Source organism: Paramormyrops kingsleyae, chromosome 7, assembly GCF_048594095.1.
Source record: "Paramormyrops kingsleyae isolate MSU_618 chromosome 7, PKINGS_0.4, whole genome shotgun sequence".
Taxonomy (NCBI): domain Eukaryota; kingdom Metazoa; phylum Chordata; class Actinopteri; order Osteoglossiformes; family Mormyridae; genus Paramormyrops; species Paramormyrops kingsleyae.
In genome coordinates, this window is record NC_132803.1 from 694,542 (window position 1) to 713,322 (window position 18,781).

General features: G+C 41.3%; 1 long non-coding RNA gene across 7 annotated transcripts; it reads left to right on the forward strand.

Annotated features, from left to right (window-relative positions):
• Window positions 1-244: 244 nt before the first annotated feature.
• LOC111859001 (uncharacterized) lies at window positions 245-14,458 on the forward strand. Of its 7 annotated transcripts, XR_011992288.1 has the most exons (6): window positions 245-334; window positions 7,771-9,630; window positions 11,193-11,283; window positions 11,901-11,952; window positions 13,916-13,996; window positions 14,086-14,458. It is a non-coding gene; the product is annotated as an uncharacterized lncRNA (long non-coding RNA). The 7 variants fall into 7 exon arrangements; XR_011992289.1 differs by having other exon boundaries at window positions 7,771-11,283; window positions 13,892-13,996; XR_011992286.1 differs by having other exon boundaries at window positions 7,771-11,283.
• Window positions 14,459-18,781: the final 4,323 nt, after the last annotated feature.

The following is an 18,781-nucleotide window of genomic DNA, read 5'->3' on the forward strand; positions in this document are numbered from 1 at the left end:
TGTCCATCCGTCTGTTTTCCACAAATTACTACCCAGTAATTCCCAGTCACAGAAAGCCTGCAGCTTATACTAGGAATGAAAGAGTATTAGACAGGAGGCATCCCGAATGGGATGTCAGTCTGTGTCAGGACACACACACAATCCTAATATAGTATGATAAGTATAATAACCCACAACACAGCAAAGATAGGGTGTTGGTTTCCTTTCTAAAACCACTTAAATGGTGCTTCTGCAAACTGTGAGAAGACAGTAAGTGAGAAGGAGCTCAGAGCAGCAGAGATGGGAGGTGGAGACCCTCTGAACTTCTGGGGACTGATTCTGGTCGTCTTACCTGGTAAGAACATCAGTCATTCAGTACTTGGTAACATTTTTTAAAAAATCTATTGCGCTGCTAAAGTTACCCACAATATAATTACAATTTAATTCCAGTAGGGAGTTCCTGAGTCTTTTAATGGCTAGTTTGAGGGACTCTTATTTGAAGTGGAATCACACAGAGGGATAAAGACAGATGGTGCAAGTATGTTATATACAGTAAAACCTCGGATTGTGAGCATAATTCGTTCCGGAAACGTGCTTGCAATCCAAAGCACTCATACACTCACCTAAAGGATTATTAGGAACACCATACTAATACGGTGTTTGACCCCCTTTCGCCTTCAGAACTGCCTTAATTCTACGTGGCATTGATTCAACAAGGTGCTGAAAGCATTCTTTAGAAATGTTGGCCCATATTGATCAGATAGCATCTTGCAGTTGATGGAGATTTGTGGGATGCACATCCAGGGCACGAAGCTCCCGTTCCACCACATCCCAAAGATGCTCTATTGGGTTGAGATCTGGTGACTGTGGGGGCCATTTTAGTACAGTGAACTCATTGTCATGTTCAAGAAACCAATTTGAAATGATTCGAGCTTTGTGACATGGTGCATTATTCTGCTGGAAGTAGCCATCAGAGGATGGGTACATGGTGGTCATAAAGGGATGGACATGGTCAGAAACAATGCTCAGGTAGGCCGTGGCATTTAAACGATGCCCAATTGGCACTAAGGGGCCTAAAATGTGCCAAGAAAACATCCTCCACACCATTACACCACCACCACCAGCCTGCACAGTGGTAACAAGGCATGATGGATCCATGTTCTCATTCTGTTTACGCCAAATTCTGAGTCTACCATTTGAATGTCTCAACAGAAATCGAGACTCATCAGACCAGGCAACATTTTTCCAGTCTTCAACTGTCCAATTTTGGTGAGCTCGTGCAAATTGTAGCCTCTTTTTCCTATTTGTGGTGGAGATGAGTGGTACTGTACCCGGTGGGGTCTTCTGTTGTTGTAGCCCATCCGCCTCAAGGTTGTGCGTGTTGTGGCTTCACAAATGCTTTGCTGCATACCTCGGTTGTAACGAGTGGTTATTTCAGTCAAAGTTGCTCTTCTATCAGCTTGAATCAGTCGGCCCATTCTCCTCTGACCTCTAGCATCAACAAGGCATTTTCGCCCACAGGACTGCCGCATACTGGATGTTTTTCCCTTTGCACACCATTCTTTGTAAACCCTAGAAATGGTGGTGCGTGAAAATCCCAGTAACTGAGCAGATTGTGAAATACTCAGACCGGCCCATCTGGCACCAACAACCATGCCACGATCAAAATTGCTTAAATCACCTTTCTTTCCCATTCTGACATTCAGTTTGGAGTTCAGGAGATTGTCTTGACCAGGACCACACCCCTAAATGCATTGAAGCAACTGTCATGTGATTGGTTGATTAGATAATTGCATTAATGAGAAATTGAACAGGTGTTCCTAATAATCCTTTAGGTGAGTGTATATCAAAGCGAATTTTCCCATTAGAAATAATGGAAACTCAGATGATTCGTTCCACAACCCAAAAATATTCATATAAAAATTATTAATACAAAATATAAAGTAAAAATATATAAAACAAATTAACCTGCACTTTACCTTTGAAAGGAATTGTGGATGGTGTGAGGGAGACGAGAAAGAGGAGAAGAGGAGGGTTATTTTGTAGGACGACTTTCACTATAACTATCGGAATCACTGCTATCTGTTTGTTCACTGGAAACTTTTTCTTTTTGTGCGACTTTAACAGGGAACCTATCCAATGACAGCCGCTTTTGCCTCCTTTTCCATTTCGCGGAAATGTAGACATTCACATTGCATTGTCGTTAAACAGATTCATCGCTCGCACCGCTATGCCCTTATTCGGGTGGTACTTTTCTACTAAATTTTGACTATACGGCCCAATCCCAAACCGGTCCCTACACACTCCGCCTTCGTTTGCGCGTTCCCGAGACCCGTCGCCATATTTAAGTGTGTCTCAAAGCAGCAAGGGCTAAGGAGGAGTGGTCGATTATGCCCTCCTGAAGCGAGTCAACAACGATGGTGGCTCGCGCGATTCCACAGTCCACATCCCACAATTCCAAGCGCACAGGAAACAGAACAGCGCGAAAAATGAAAACAAAAAAAAATACACAATGGCCCAATCCCAAACTATACCCTCGACACTCTGCCTTCATTTCGAGTCACGCTATCAACACGCCCTATACACTTAAACTGAAGGAAATTGTCACAAGAAAGATTTGAGACAGATTTGCCCTCGCAGCGCCTTTTTTACAGTCTTCTTTACCGGAAAGAGGAAATGCATTACGTAGTGATTTGACGAAATGGATCCACCAAGAAGCTGTATTGTATTTTCTTTAATGACATATCAGTTATTTTTAAAAAGCACAAAGTTTATCTAATGCGAGAAGACGACGGCTACGTCGTCTTATTGCACTGAGCAATTTTAAGTATGTACATGTGTCATATTGACGATTGTACAATTTCTACCATAGCTAACTTAGTTTACACGCATAAAACATTACGCATTACTTCTGTACCAAATTCCAGATATGTAGAGGAAAAAACAGGCAAATATGTTATTATTGCTGGTGTGATGTTGATCGAGTTTGCGTACGAATGTTTCTTCGCGTGGTTTCTAGTTTGAAAAGTACACAAAATCTCTCGTAATTGGATCACGATAAAATCTATCTGTACTGACCAGCTATAAATAACTGCTTTCCTATTTTTTTTCTGCAGCGATGAATTATAACATATAACATAGACTTTCTATGTGTATTTCACAGTGATGTTAGAATCCAATTATTAAATTATCGCGCTGTTCTGTTTCCTGTGCGCTAGGAATTATGGGATATGGAAGTGGTAGTGAAATCGCGCAAGCCACTATCGTTGCTGACTCGCTAAAGGAGGGCATAATCGACCACTCCCCCTTAGCCCTTGCTGCTTTGAGAGTGAGCGACGGGTCTCGGGATGAGTCGGGAACGCGCAAACGAAGGCGGAGTGGTGAGGCGGAGTGTGTAGGAACCGGTTTGGGATTGGGCCAATGTCATGTTCTTGATAATGTAGACCTTTTTCACGAAAACCGGAAATACGTAATCGTATGGTAGTGATGGCAAAACGAAGCTTTCCAAAGCACTGAAGCTTCCTTTTCAAGTGTGTCGAAAAATGGTTCAGTACTCGAAGCCTTCCGAAATGGTGTCCATTAGTGACACCAAGTGGTCAAATAAGGAAATGACACTTAATTTTGAGAGTGCAGTGAATCTGAATATTTATAAATTGGCAAAAATTCAAACGGTCTGTAGTGCGTTATGAACATTAATGACCTGGTGAAATTGAATGTGACTTCTTGTGGACTGGGAAACCATTGACTTAACTGGGAAGGGGTGCTTCTGTAACGGAAGAGGGGCCATTAGTCTACAGATTTTTATTCAGGAACAGTATTTGTTCAACATTGCGGGGGCTAAGTTGGTTACGTTTTTTATTCACCACTTCTCCTGCTTTGGAGAATATGGAACGGAGGACGCTGTAGTGCATAAAAACTGTACTGCAAGTTCGTATAAGTGTGGATACACAGCCTGGTGCATATCCCAGAACCTCAAAGGGTCTTCAGTATGTGGTATATTGGGGCCACTGAGGTTCGCGTCTCATTTTCACTTTTCTGAAGCAGTCACGTGGTTGAGCCCAGAACGAAGCTTCGGATCACCATGGTCACGTGTTTAGGGTAGAACGGAAGAAGCATCGAAGCTCTGCTTCAGAACGCACTGTATCGTTTTTTTTGACACATGCCTCGGAGCTTCGGTGTCAAGCTTAACATCACTATCGTATGGTAAACTTAGTTCCGGTCAAGCGTCAATGCATTAGAAAACCCGGGATCAGAGAAAATTGAGCAGAGAATGTACACAACCTCTCTGACAAATTTGCCCAAATTTACATTTGCGGATGTTGCTAAACTGGTGGAGGAAAACTCCATCACGAGAAAGAGCAAACTTTTTCCACGAAGAATTTGTCCATAAGTATCACGGTAACTGTTACTGCACTGCTCATCACATGTAAATTTTAAAGTAAAGACATTAGCGGCTTTTGTTAATGTTTAAAGGTAGAAAAACTTTAGATGTATTTAATAGGCAAACAAAAATGTGTTATTTTAAATTATTATAAATATATATACCCAGGGGTGTTGCTAGAGATTTTGGGCCCCATGAAAGCATATCATATTAGGCCCCCCAGTCCAAACCAATCCAGTTATTTTCCTAATTTTACGGCGCCCCTGTATATACCTTAACTTTAGACGCAAAATGAACACCCTACACAGGCACACAAAAAAGCCCAGACGTGCACAAGCGCACAACCAAGAGTGGGGCTTTAGAGTTTGATAATCAAACTCAATCAAAAAACACTAAAGATATATAGTTTGCGTTTTTCTTTAAATGTATAAGGATCGTTTTGTTGTAGCGAAATTTTTAAATAGTATGAGCGTGAAGTAAATCATTTAGGCAACAAGCATCAAAAAACATTTTAGCTGTATTTTGTTAGTTCATTTTAAAGAAGTTGGCCCCGGTTTATTTAATTACCTGTGTTAGCTATAGGAACTAGTGCCCGGTATTTAGCGACATACATCAAAAACATTTTGAAACTTTGGTAGAATAACGCCTTAGTTATTTTAATAAACAGGCTTTTTCAGTAAATGTTCACACTCATCCGAGCGCACGCCCACACACACACACACACAGAGCAAAACCCCGGACATGCACATTTCAAATAAACCCCTTAATCATAACGTTTTTTAAGTCCCTGGTTCAAAAATGGCATATATAACCGGCAGATTGGCCCATTTCTCAACCTCTTGTCAGGTTACTGCGTCAGTCACCGTGGCCTGGGGTGTCAGTGTGTAGTTCAAAATGGAGTCGTTAGTGGCCAACACATTCATCTGAAGAGACGCGTGCCAATTTCACTTTTTCAGAAATAGTATTCCGGTGTTTCTATTGCTTATGGTGCTGTTATTCTGATTAGTGTGCATGCTGCCATGCCTGTCTGTGCTGTGTCCATGCCTTACTGTAGTTGAAATTTGAAACATTTTAAGGGCTTCCTAGCAATCCTAAATGTCCTAGCAGTGCACTTCACACCACATAATGTTTGCCATTTTTTTTGAAGGTCAATTGAGGTCATCCTCTGATTTATGAGGCACTGCCGGATAAGTTTATGGTCGTCTGGCATTAGAAAGTTCTTCTGCCCTCTACCTGGCTGGTTTTTGGTCATTCCCACTGTCTCCTGCTTCACCTTGTTCTTGTGTACTGCTGTGTCAGAGACTTTGAGCCTGAAAGCATCCTGCCTCACAGTGTAGCCTCCTGCCAGCAGAACTGGGATTAAAGCAAGCTTTAAGAATGCAGATTTTTTTTTAAATATAGAGGGGTCTCGTAATTTTTTCCAGAGCTGTATATACGTAATCTAATAAAACATGTTGGTTATACTGTCAAGCTAAATGCAAATGATGTTTAATAATTTAAAAACCTTTTTAAAAACCTTTTTAAAAACATTCATAAATGTAGTTTATTGATTTAAATACTCTTGCTGCCTAATTTGAACGCGTTCCAGGTTCTTGCCTGATATGGTGGACGAGGAGTAATTGTCAAATTATGTTTTTTTTTTTTTTGTCAAAACAGCATCATTAAGCAGAAACGCAAAAAGCAAAATAAAAAGAAATGGTATGTTTACCATTTCAACTTCTGGGCTTCTCCTGGTAAAGTCTGTGGAAATGTGGACTTATGGCAAGTATGCATAAAGGAGTCAAAATCTCTGCGAGAGAGCCCTCGTGCACTTGATATGACAGTGGGACAGCCCTAAGTCCTCAAGGACTTAGCAGAAATACGCCTCGAAGTCTGTGAATCTGTGAGTGTGGACACTGGGACTTTGTAAGAAAAACACTCCCTGCATGTCAGCCAAAACAAGAGTACACAGGAAATTATGAAAAATTGAAAGAGCCCCGAGAATACAGAGAAGCAGTAGGGAGTTTAATTTACTTATCCACATGTACATGACCAGATATTAACTTTGTGGTCAGTAAACTGTCTCAGCATTTTGCTGAACCTGCAGTGGAACATTGGAACACAGTGAAACACATGTTGAGATACCTCAAAGGTACAGCTGAATAGAAGAAATGACACTGAAGAACTGGGTCTGAGAATGTACTGTGATGCTGACTGGGCATCGGACACAAAAGACAGACGCAGTACAACAGGGTATTGTGCCAGTCTAAGTAAAGGAAGTTCTTTAATTTCCTGGAAAATGAGGAAACAACCAACAGTAGCATTTTCCACTTGTGAGGCAGAATACATTGCCTTAGCATCAGGGATAGAAGAGTGTATTTACTTGGAACAGCTACTGAGAGGTATGGACAGTTACCAATATGCACAGACAAAAGTGGTATGAAGACAACCAGGGTACTGTGGCACTAGCCAGAAACCCGGTGAACAGGCAGTGCTGCAAGCACATCGACATCAAGTACCACTTCATCAGGGAAGCTGTAAATGGTGGAAAATTAATCTTGGACTATTGTCCTACAAGTCGAATGATTGCTGATGTGATGACAAAGCCATCTACAAAGTTAAAGTTAAAAGTGTTTGTTAAAGACAAGTTTGGCATTTCAAATGTAAAAGATAGAATTTATTTTATTTATTTGTTTAGATGCCATAGAAGTTATAGAGCCAAGAGCGAGTGGGAGTGTTAAATGATGTCAATTGATTGTGCCCTTGCTCTTTATATTATTACTGTCACATATGGCTGTTCGGTTGTAAGTTGTACTATGAAAGTAAGAGCCACGGTTGATCGTGGTGCGGTTTGTTAAAACGAATATTAGAGAATTATTATTCAACTGTGGCGACACTGTTTGAGAGTCTGCTGAGTTGCTCTAAATAAAACACCCAGGAAGAGGGTTGAAGAAATTGTGGATAAATTCTTTGAAAGTTGGAAGCGCGCCTAATTGCTCAACAGACTTAGACTATAATTCAATAACAAATATTATTTTTCTCACATGACTTATTGGTATTATATGGCGTATTTAGTTTACACCATAGCACTATTTAGCCTAAATAACGGGTAATTTTTTCACATATTTCCAAACAATTTCATGCAAACAGGGAGTGCCACTAAAGGAGGTGGTGAACGAATCGAAACACAAATCTTTCAGGTGAACTAAACTGAATGAACTGTGTCCCCAAAAAAGGAGTAATTTCACCCATCACTAGCTAATTTGTCCTGAAGGTATAAATGTTTTGGCGAAATCACCTCCCTGGTGGAACTTCAGTAAGCTGCAGAATAGCATGTATTTTTGCTTTATTATGACTCATTTCTCATTATAAAAAAGTGAACCAGTTCCTTTTATGTCATGTTGCCATTGACTATTATTGATGTTTTCCAGGTGTCTTGAGTGGTGACTGGAGTGTAAAGTATCCAATGAGTCCAATCTGTGCTGTGAGAGGATCTGCTGTGGTCATTCCCTGTGAATATGATTATCCATCAGGATATAGTGTGCAGGATGTCATGTGGTGTCATAATTCTGAGTGTCTTGGTCAGCCACCTTATGTGTATCATACTGATAAGACTGAAATAAAAGCTGAGTACAAAGACAGGGCAGAGTACCTGGGGAACACAGAGAAAAACTGTACATTAAAGATAAAGGACATTACAGGTACTGATGCTGGAGTGTATAGATTCCGATTGACAACTGATAGGCAAGTGGGAAGTTGGACTGGACAGCCTGGAGTGACTCTTAAAGTTGATGGTAAGTATTTATAAAAAGCTTTTTGTTCATCCATCCATCCATCCATTCCCCCAGCCACTTATCTTGAGCAAGGTTACAGGGGAGAGAACATGCCAAGCTCCATACAAAGAGGGATTATAATAACTCCTGCTTTAAAGGTCTATTGGTCTGTTGCAGTATTTCCCAACCCAGTCCTCAGGGACCCCCAGTTTTCCACATTTTTGCTCCCATCCAACTCCCAGCCAATCAAGAATACCTGGGGCATTTTTTTGACAGGCACCTCAACCTAAATCTTGGAACTTGCCAATTCCTGCTAAAACATTTATGGGTCGAGACGCATTCAACTCCACCAATACGGACCTCGAACAGGTCAATCAAAAAAAATCTAGCCACAACTTGACCAAAAACTTGGAACATAACAAACCAAGACCCGCTAAAACTTGTACGGATCGATGCATCTCTGATGGGCCGACACAAGGGCAAACAGACCTGCTGAGACGCTTATGCCAATGAACTCGGTGCCTCTCGACCGAGTTTGACATGCGAAAGCTGTGTTCCTGTGTTCAGTGTGGATTTTTTGTGCTTTATCTACAGTACATTTAGTGATACAATAATCATGGTTCGTAAGAAAGTGAGCAGTGATAGCAGCAAACCAAAAAGTAATGTATTCAGAGTAACTATAGAACTTAAAAAGGAAATTATAGTGAGACTTGAAGGTGGTGCACTTGTGTCTGCTCTCTCTTTGGAGTGTGGGATTGTCATTTATTTAATGTTTATTGCTTTTGTATGTGTGATTTTTCATGTGTGTATTGGTTTTATATTAATTGTCAATGCTTTTATTATCAGGTAGGTAGGTAGATAAGTTTAAATAGGTAATCATTTGGGGGTTTGGATTGGATTTAATTAATTTACATTATTTCTTATGGGGAAATTCTACTTGGACCTCGACCATAATGCAACTCAACCAGCCTCCTGTAATGAATTAAGTTTGTGTTCCAACGTATCACTGTATTTACAAAATTAGATTATGGTGGAGACTGTGATTCCATGTGATTCCATAAAATGATACAAAAGAGTGACATGATTACGCATGACTTTGTTTAACTTTAGATTTAAAGATGGTTATGACCTCATCTAGTAGAGATAAAGAAGTCGGAGAGAGTCTGAGGCTCTAACGTGTGGCAAGGGATTAAAAGAACCTTAAAACTGAAATACCTTATAACTGCTGCAGAAATCTCAAATACATGCTGTAACTTTTAGAACTCAAGTTGGTGATGACATCATCTGGAGGAAATGGTACATTAAGAGAAGGAGACTCTGTGAATCTGACATGTGACACAGGGAACTGCTCTCACAGCCAATTGGAATTCACCTGGTTTAAGGACAACCAGCACCTGCCAGAGACTCAGTCCACACTTCAGTTTGATCCTGTCTCCTATCATCACTCTGGAAAATACTGGTGTGCTTTGAAAGGATACAGGGAGACTGAGTCTGATGTCATCCTACTCAATGTTCAGTGTGAGTATTTAGATTGATTCTGTGAGTATACAACACGAGTACCAAACCCAAATGGTTTCATTCTGACGTCACCGTTTTGTACTAACAGAAGAATGCGTAAAATATTTCTGTACTCCTACTGTGTTGGTTCTAAGCTGTCTGTGTTAGTGCCTCTAATATTCAAATTACCTAGAAAATTATAATACAACTTATCAGGTTCCATAACAGTGCACCTCTATAATCAGTCCGCCCACTTCCATTCTGTTATCCAACAAACTCCTGTAACCGCTCACAGTGAGTGACAGTCAGCCTTTCAAAAGGAAACATGGGCAACAGGACAGGATTCACCCTGGACAGGGTCCTTCACAGGACAGGGTATACCCTGGACAGGATGCCAGTCCCTCACAGGACAGGGTTCACCCTGGACAGGATCCTTCACAGGACAGGGTAAACCCTGGATAGGATCCTTCACAGGACAGGGTACACCCTGGACAGGATGCCAGTCCTTCACAGGACAGGGTAAACCCTGGATAGGATCCTTCACAGGACAGGGTACACCTTGGACAGGACGCCAGTCCTTCACAGGACAGGGTAAACCCTGGATAGGATCCTTCACAGGACAGGGTACACCTTGGACAGGACGCCAGTCCTTCACAGGACAGGGTAAACCCTGGATAGGATCCTTCACAGGACAGGGTACACCCTGGACAGGATGCCAGTCCATGTCAAGACACAAACTATTCAAACTATTTCACTCTGTGGACGATTCAGTTGATACCAATTCACTCAGCTGTATTTTTTTTTGGAGGAACAACCATTAAACATGCAAATTCTATACATATAGAGCATTAAGGATCATATTCACAACCCCAAATGTGTGAGGCTACAGGGATACACACTGAGTCACCAATTGCCAGCTGCAGACTTGGTTTGTATATGAATAGAATATTATATTTTCTAGTTGGATTAATAAACTACAGAAATTCAGTGCTGCATGCATTTCCCCTTCACTGCTTTGTAGGGGGACACACACTAACAAGCTGTTGATGTAGTGACCAGAGATGAACGATTCCTCAGGCAGTTATTGGGCCTTCAGGAGGAGTCACATTACTGCATAATTAAGAGATACTACTGACCAAGGCTTTGCAGAACATTCTATAATTAGTTTTTGCACCTGGGACCGAGTTCAAAACTATTTGGTGCTCCTTATCTTACAATGTTCAAGGCTGGAAAGGAATAAAACAATGGTGGGTTTCAGTGCGTTGCATGTATTGAGCAACATCTGGTACAGACAGAAACTATTCTAATAAAAGCAAGTGAATAGAACCTGCTCAGATGTGAGTAATCTGTGGCTCAGATTCCCTTAGTTTACAGCAAAGGAATTGCATCAAATAGCGTCTTTGCGCTTTAGCTGTTAAGTAACATTCCTCGGTTTCTGCCTTCTTCAACAGCACAAATCTCAGTGTGTCCATAAGAAATTACATGCTTCAATGGTGCATTTTGGGAAAAAAAAGAACGATAATTATATATCTAGAAATAACTGAACAGACTAAGCTTATTTTGCTATTTCCCTCCTTTTACAGCTAAATCAAATCCAACATTTTTATTCATTGTTGTTGGGATATCCATGGCCATTTTAGCTATTACTCTTGTAATTATCATCTGCATGATGAAGTGAGTGTTTTATATTTCATTCTCTATAAAAGTATATTTATGATTTACAAATGCCAAGTTATATTTTACATCTTCATATATTTATTTTGGCTGTGGAAATTAACACATTAATCGTTGTGATTAATTAAAAAAAACGCGTTGAAATAAATTAACGTGATTAACGATGTCATCACACAGTCTTAGGAAGAAAGTTTTAAATCCTGACTAATCGCAATTATACTGAAGAGTATTAGGGCCACCATGAAAATATTATTTGAATTCTGACTTTAATGTCAGAGTTCTGACTTTTTTCTCAGAATTCTGAGATTAAAGTCAGAATTCTGAGGAAAAAAGTCATAATTCAAATAATATTTTCATGGTGGCCCTAATCCTCTTCCGTACAATTAATTTATTGCAAAATGTGTGATTAGTTAAGTTTTTTTAATCGATCGACAGCCCCAATATTTATATAAATGTATATAATATATATTTATTTTGACCCAGGTCATGTATTTTGTAGATATAGGATAAATTTTTATTTATTTAAAAAATATTTTTTTACATCCCTGGATGGGGCACATATGTTCACCTAGTCAGTGTACTATAGTACTGCTCAAGGACTGATTAATATGCTTTAGGAGGAAGACTACTTTACTGAGTGTGGAAGATAACCAAGGAGGAAGAACCAAGGTAATTTTATCTGCATTTTTAATGAATGAATGAACGTTCAATTTTGTTTCCTTTTTAGTTTAATTTCTTTTTAGTTTAATTAGTTTTTGACCATTTTTATTTCGGTTTGTATTTTTACTGAGCTTGCTAATTTAGTTGTAATTTCATGTTTAGATTAGTTTTATAAGCCCTTAGTAGGTTTTGCCAAATGGGTGGGGGAGGGAGGAGGGATTGGCGATTGATTGTGCAATTCAGCTTAAGGTGCAGTCACCCTATTGCCAGAACAAAATTGATTTTGTCGATTTCTGTCTGAAGCATATATGGTCAGTCCAACGCAAAACAATATCCACCTCTCATTTAGTTCAATTCTAGCCACTCTATGGGACAACCAGAAAAATCGCTTCCGGTTGCACGGTCCAGAAAAAAATGTAAACTTGTTTTACAGTTTTACTATGTACTTTCACAGTTAAAGTTTTTACGATGAATTGGCACGCTTTTCATGGTTATCCTGTGAAATCTACAGAAAAGCATAAGCTTCACTATCAGAATTATTACACACCACAAGAGATGTGGTAACTTCAAAATAAAACGAGTTCACGATTCAACTATGAAACATTCGTTGTCAAGCTGTAAAGCTCATTGAAGGAATTTGAATAATTGAATAGCTTAACTGTAGACTCAATGGTTTTACTATGATTAAACGAGCCTATAACCAACATAGGCTGGGATAGGTTGAGTATGACATCAGTATGTGTCTGTATTTAATACAGAACTGTTAGCGTATGTTGGAGTTAAAATGTAAGCTAAAAAAGTTGGATTGTTCATATTATAATTATAGGTTTATATGTCGCTATGAAAAAAATACTAACTAATTCCAGAAGATGGCGCTCTAATGCGTACGTGCTCCAGTCAGTGAACTGAGATTCAGTATGTTGTGTATGTCGGCAGTTCGTTTGTTCAGTGAAATAACCGATTCTTTTGGTGAACTAGTTCAGTGTATTGTACTGGCGTATCATTCAGTGAAATGGTACTTGTAGCCAAAGACAGGGTATGAAGGCAGTAAAGTTTTTTATTAGGTTATTTGATGCATCAAATAAGCCGGGACACCGTGCCCGCAAGCAAGTGCCCACAGTTATTTTCTTGCGCAGCTCCTTTGTACTTCTGGTTCATGTTTATCATTCTATGCGATAAGAAAGAAGGTTCACAGTTACTGTCTTCTCTTTGTGCAACCAAACAGAACCAGTCAGAACCAGCTCTGTACTTATCAGTGTGACCTTCTCCTGCTCAGCTGCTCAGCGACCCGCCTCTCACACAGACAGTGCTTTGTAACACAGTTTTTGCACCTTGTGATCATAGCAAATATTTTCTATTAAACACAGAATTTTCCACTATGTGTAAATGCATAATTTCCACTACAGTACTTCAGATCAGTTGAGGCAAAATGCTTTGTTAAATCAGTTAGTGGACTGAGACTGTCATAATCGCTCAGAGTGAAGTGGTCATGTGGAGGTGCTTCATGGCTTCTACCAGGTTAGTTATTAGCTAGTTGTCGTCATGAACGTTTTGCTGATGCATTTTACTGATAAGCTATTTCCCGAAATGAAGTCTGCGTCGAAAGAGATCCATTCTTTAATGTCATCCTATCAGTAAGTTCATTCAAAGACCAAAACAAACACAAAAGAACTAGTTTGTTCATTGCACATCACTGATCTCCATGACTTCAGCATTCCTAATATGTACAAAATGACGTCACTGTCCTACAGATGTGCCAAAATAGATCAGCTAAATAAAAGGCCATAAATGTCAGATTGTGTGGAGATTGAAGCCTTGGATGTAGCTGCATGGTTTGTGTCCATCCTAGAACTGATCAGCAGAAGCCATTTCCTGTTTTATGTTCAATTCTGATTGGCCAGTTTGGTTGTATAAATGGGAATAACTTTTTCATATTAATTTAAAAAAGGAATGTAACATTGTATCTGCACAGAACTGTGCTACAGATTCTCACAGTGATAATTATGCAACGCTGGATGTAAGAAACAGCTCACCCAACTACGATACTCTTACGGTGAGTCTCTTATAATTAACTCCACGACTCAGACATTTCATTATTCCAGTACTTCATGTGTTCGTCATTTCTTCTGTTTTATCTTTCAGGTGGTGAAGTCTGCAGCCAATGAGAGAAACCATGTACATCAGAAACCAACTAATCATCAAATATATGAAAATACAGTATATGGTGTATAAGAGTGTAAGCGCACAGCAGGGGAAGCAATGAAATCAGGGATCAAACTGAAACTTTGTGGTCTGAAAATACTAGTAGTCGGAATTCATTTATTGTTATGTGTATGTGCATCTTTGTCATGTGTCATTCGGTTACATCCGATTTGAAATGTACAATGAAACCAACAAATAGATTTCCTGGTACGGGTGAAACTTAAATTGACATGTAGATGTCCAACATGAAAAATGTTATGCTAATTGTGGCTTTGTAGTGCTTGTTATGACTAATGAATTTATTTGCCTCGTTCACAGTTTACTTCTCTGTGCCAAGCTTAGATTTTTTGAATTCTCATGCCCCCTTTCTACAGAATCTCCCCCTTTAAGGTGGATAGGGAAGTTTTAATTGAGCTGGCTGGACTGCTGCATTTTGCATTAGTACCACAAGGGGGCAGTCCCAAAATCTGAGAGGCTGTGGACTGGAGCCGAAAGCTGGGACTAGGAGGCAGTCTGTGCAAGATGATCATGTAAAGATTGCGCTTCCTTGCATGTAGTAATTGGCTGTGTTTGTTTTGGTCTCTTATTGCTGCCTCGTCACCTGTGCCTCTGCAGACCTGTCATCAATATAGATTGGTAGGTTTTGTCCTTTACGGCACCCAGATTTGGGTTGTAGTATGTGATGGAGTGTAGCCAGCACACTAAGTGTCTGTGCCTTGTTTAATTAAACAAGTAAAAACAAATTTGCCCTTTTCTGCTATTCTGCGTTATTCAGAACGCAGTAGCCAGCATGGTCCCTGGAAATGGAAGCAGCAGCGATAAAGGGGACCAATATCACCTGGCGCCGCCTAGACTCTGTGCAGGACATGAAACTGGTTCCAAAAAGGCGCTGTTCACGAGCGACAGAGAGGCAAGCAGCTCTTAATATGCTTCGTCTAAAGATGGAGAAGCGCTTCGACAAACAGCCCAAACAGACGCATCCCCCTGTAAAATAGTGAGGTCTGCCTTCGGGGTGGGGTGGGGTGGGGTGGCGGGGTACAGAAAGCTGATAAGGCCCCACCCCCCCCCCAGGTAGAGAACACGCCTGCGTAAGGTGAAGATATGATATTATTGATGGATTGTGCAGAAAAACAAGACTCACAGTGTTCATATGCAGGGGGGTTTGCAAAAGCGGCCAGGCATGAAATATCCATCAGGATAAGTACGCAAGTGGGGGGGCTGAGCGTGCCAGACCGGTACAGTGCCCCCTAGCCTCTTCTGAAGCCAAACGCCAGGCTACCAGAATTAAAAGGCTATGACAGACATCCTTTTGTCAATGATACCAACAAAGCGTGAAATGCATGCTTAAGCACACTATTGTGATCACCTGGAGCAAAGCGTGAAATGCATGCTTAAGCACACTATCATGTTCACCTGGAGCAAAGTGTGAAATGCATGCTTAAGCACACTATCATGTTCACCTGGAGCAAAGCGTGAAATGCATGCTTAAGCACACTATCATGTTCACCTGGAGCAAAGCGTGAAATGCATGCTTAAGCACACTATCATGTTCACCTGGAGCAAAGCGTGAAATGCATACTTAAGCACACTATCGTGTTCACCTGGAGCAAAGCGTGAAATGCATGCTTAAGCACACTATTGTGATCACCTGGAGCAAAGCGTGAAATGCATGCTTAAGCACACTATTGTGATCACCTGGAGCAAAGCGTGAAATGCATGCTTAAGCACACTATTGTGATCACCTGGAGCAAAGCGTGAAATGCATGCTTAAGCATACTATTGTGATCACCTGGAGCAAAGCGTGAAATGCATGCTTAAGCACACTATAGTGATCACCTGGAGCAAAACGTGAAATGCATGCTTAAGCACACTATAGTGATCACCTGAATCAAAGCGTCAAATGCATGCTTAAGCACACTATAGTGATCACCTGGAGCAAAGCGTCAAATGCATGCTTAAGCACACTATAGTGATCACCTGGAGCAAAGCGTCAAATGCATGCATAAGCACACTATAGTGATCACCTGGAGCAAAGCGTCAAATGCATGCTTAAGCACACTATAGTGATCACCTGGAGCACAGGACTATGCTGTTTCTCAGAGCTGCTATATCACAGCGGTGGGGTACATCCCACAGTGGCACTGACAGTCAGTAATCATGCCATGCAGATGGCGCAGGCGGGCATGCCACGGAGAAGACAAATTCAAAATATGATGAGGGCAGGTGAAAAATGAACGAGGTGTATGATTTCATCAGATACGCTGCACCGGGATAGGCTGGGTTAGAAAGCTCTCAGATACGTTGCACTGGGATAGGCTGGGTTAGAAAGCTCTCAGATACGCTGCACTGGGATAGGCTGGGATAGAATGAGCTTCCATGAAGCTCCTGGCTTGCAGTTTTTGTGCTGAGGTTAACGTCAGAGGAAGTTCGGAACTCTGCAGTTACTGAGTCAACAGAGTGTTGGTGACTTTTATGCATTATGCGCCTCAGCACTCGATGACCCTGCTGTTATTTATGTGGCCTGTCTCTTTGTGCCTGAGTTTCTGTTGTTCTTAAATGTGTTCACTTTGCAAGAACATCACTTACAGTTGACCGTGGAATAAGTAGCAGGGAAGAAATTTCACGAACTGACTTATTGCAAAGATGGCATCCTGTGACAGCACCACACCTGAATTCACTAAGCTCTTCAGAACAACCCAATCTTTCACAAATGTTTGTAAACCTGATTGCACGACTAGCTGCTTGATTTTACACTCCTGTGGCAAAGGGTCTGAATGAAACATCTAAATTCAATGACTAAGAGGTGTGTCCCAATACTTTTGTCCATATAGTGTCTGCTTTCTCTGCTAGTTCCCATCCTGGTACTGCAGAAGCGAGATCGCCATCTAGTGTCAGTCAGCCTGACAGTCATTCTCACTGAAGGAGGCGGCGACTGGGCATCTAACCAGGAGCAAGATTCACATAATCCTACCTTCCATTTTTGGCCCAAACCTCAAATGACCAAATTTACACATTTTTTTGTCATATATAATATCATATAGTATCATATATATGTGGCATACACACATGTGATCATACACATATACACCTACACTCACCTAAAGGATTATTAGGAACACCTGTTCAATTTCTCATTAATGCAATTATCTAATCAACCAATCACATGGCAGTTGCTTCAATGCATTTAGGGGTGTGGTCCTGGTCAAGACAATCTCCTGAACTCCAAACTGAATGTCAGAATGGGAAAGAATGGTGATTTAAGCAATTTTGAGTGTGGCATGGTTGTTGGTGCCAGACGGGCCGGTCTGAGTATTTCACAATCTGCTCAGTTACTGGGATTTTCACGCACAACCATTTCTAGGGTTTACAAAGAATGGTGTGCAAAGGGAAAAACATCCAGTATGCGGCAGTCCTGTGGGCGAAAATGCCTTGTTGATGCTAGAGGTCAGAGGAGAATGGGCCGACTGATTCAAGCTGATAGAAGAGCAACTTTGACTGAAATAACTACTCATTACAACCGTGGTATGCAGCAAAGCATTTGTGAAGCCACAACACGCACAACCTTGAGGCGGATGGGCTACAACAGCAGAAGACCCCACCGGGTACCACTCATCTCCACTACAAATAGGAAAAAGAGGCTACAATTTGCACGAGCTCACCAAAATTGGACAGTTGAAGACTGGAAAAATGTTGCCTGGTCTGATGAGTCTCGATTTCTGTTGAGACATTCAAATGGTAGAGTGAGAATTTGGCGTAAACAGAATGAGAACATGGATCCATCATGCCTTGTTACCACTGTGCAGGCTGGTGGTGGTGGTGTAATGGTGTGGGGGATGTTTTCTTGGCACACTTTAGGCCCCTTAGTGCCAATTGGGCATCGTTTAAATGCCACGGCCTACCTGAGCATTGTTTCTGACCATGTCCATCCCTTTATGACCACCATGTACCCATCCTCTGATGGCTACTTCCAGCAGGATAATGCACCATGTCACAAAGCTCGAATCATTTCAAATTGGTTTCTTGAACATGACAATGAGTTCACTGTACTAAAATGGCCCCCACAGTCACCAGATCTCAACCCAATAGAGCATCTTTGGGATGTGGTGGAACGGGAGCTTCATGCCCTGGATGTGCATCCCACAAATCTCCATCAACTGCAAGATGCTATCCTGTCAATATGGGCCAACATTTCTAAAGAATGCTTTCAGCACCTTGTTGAATCAATGCCACGTAGAATTAAGGCAGTTCTGAAGGCGAAAGGGGGTAAAACACCATATTAGTATGGTGTTCCTAATAATCCTTTAGGTGAGTGTATATTTCAATTCCTATATCTATAACTCTAAAAAGTAATAATAATAATGATACTGATTGCTCAACCTCGTATGCGGCCATTCTTATATGTGCAAGTGTAGGTGTGAACTGATTTGTCATTGGATGTACTGGTAGTTAATGCCGCTGGGGGGGCGTGACAGTGCCACCCCCCCACCCCCCCGAGCCCAAGGCGAAGGCAGGGGGAACCAGGCAACCGAGGCCACCCGTCCACCCCCATGGCACAAGGGCCCACGGCCACACGTCCCCGAGACAACCGCCCGCCCAACCCGAGAGGGAGCCCCAGAGGGACTAAGGGGGCACCAAC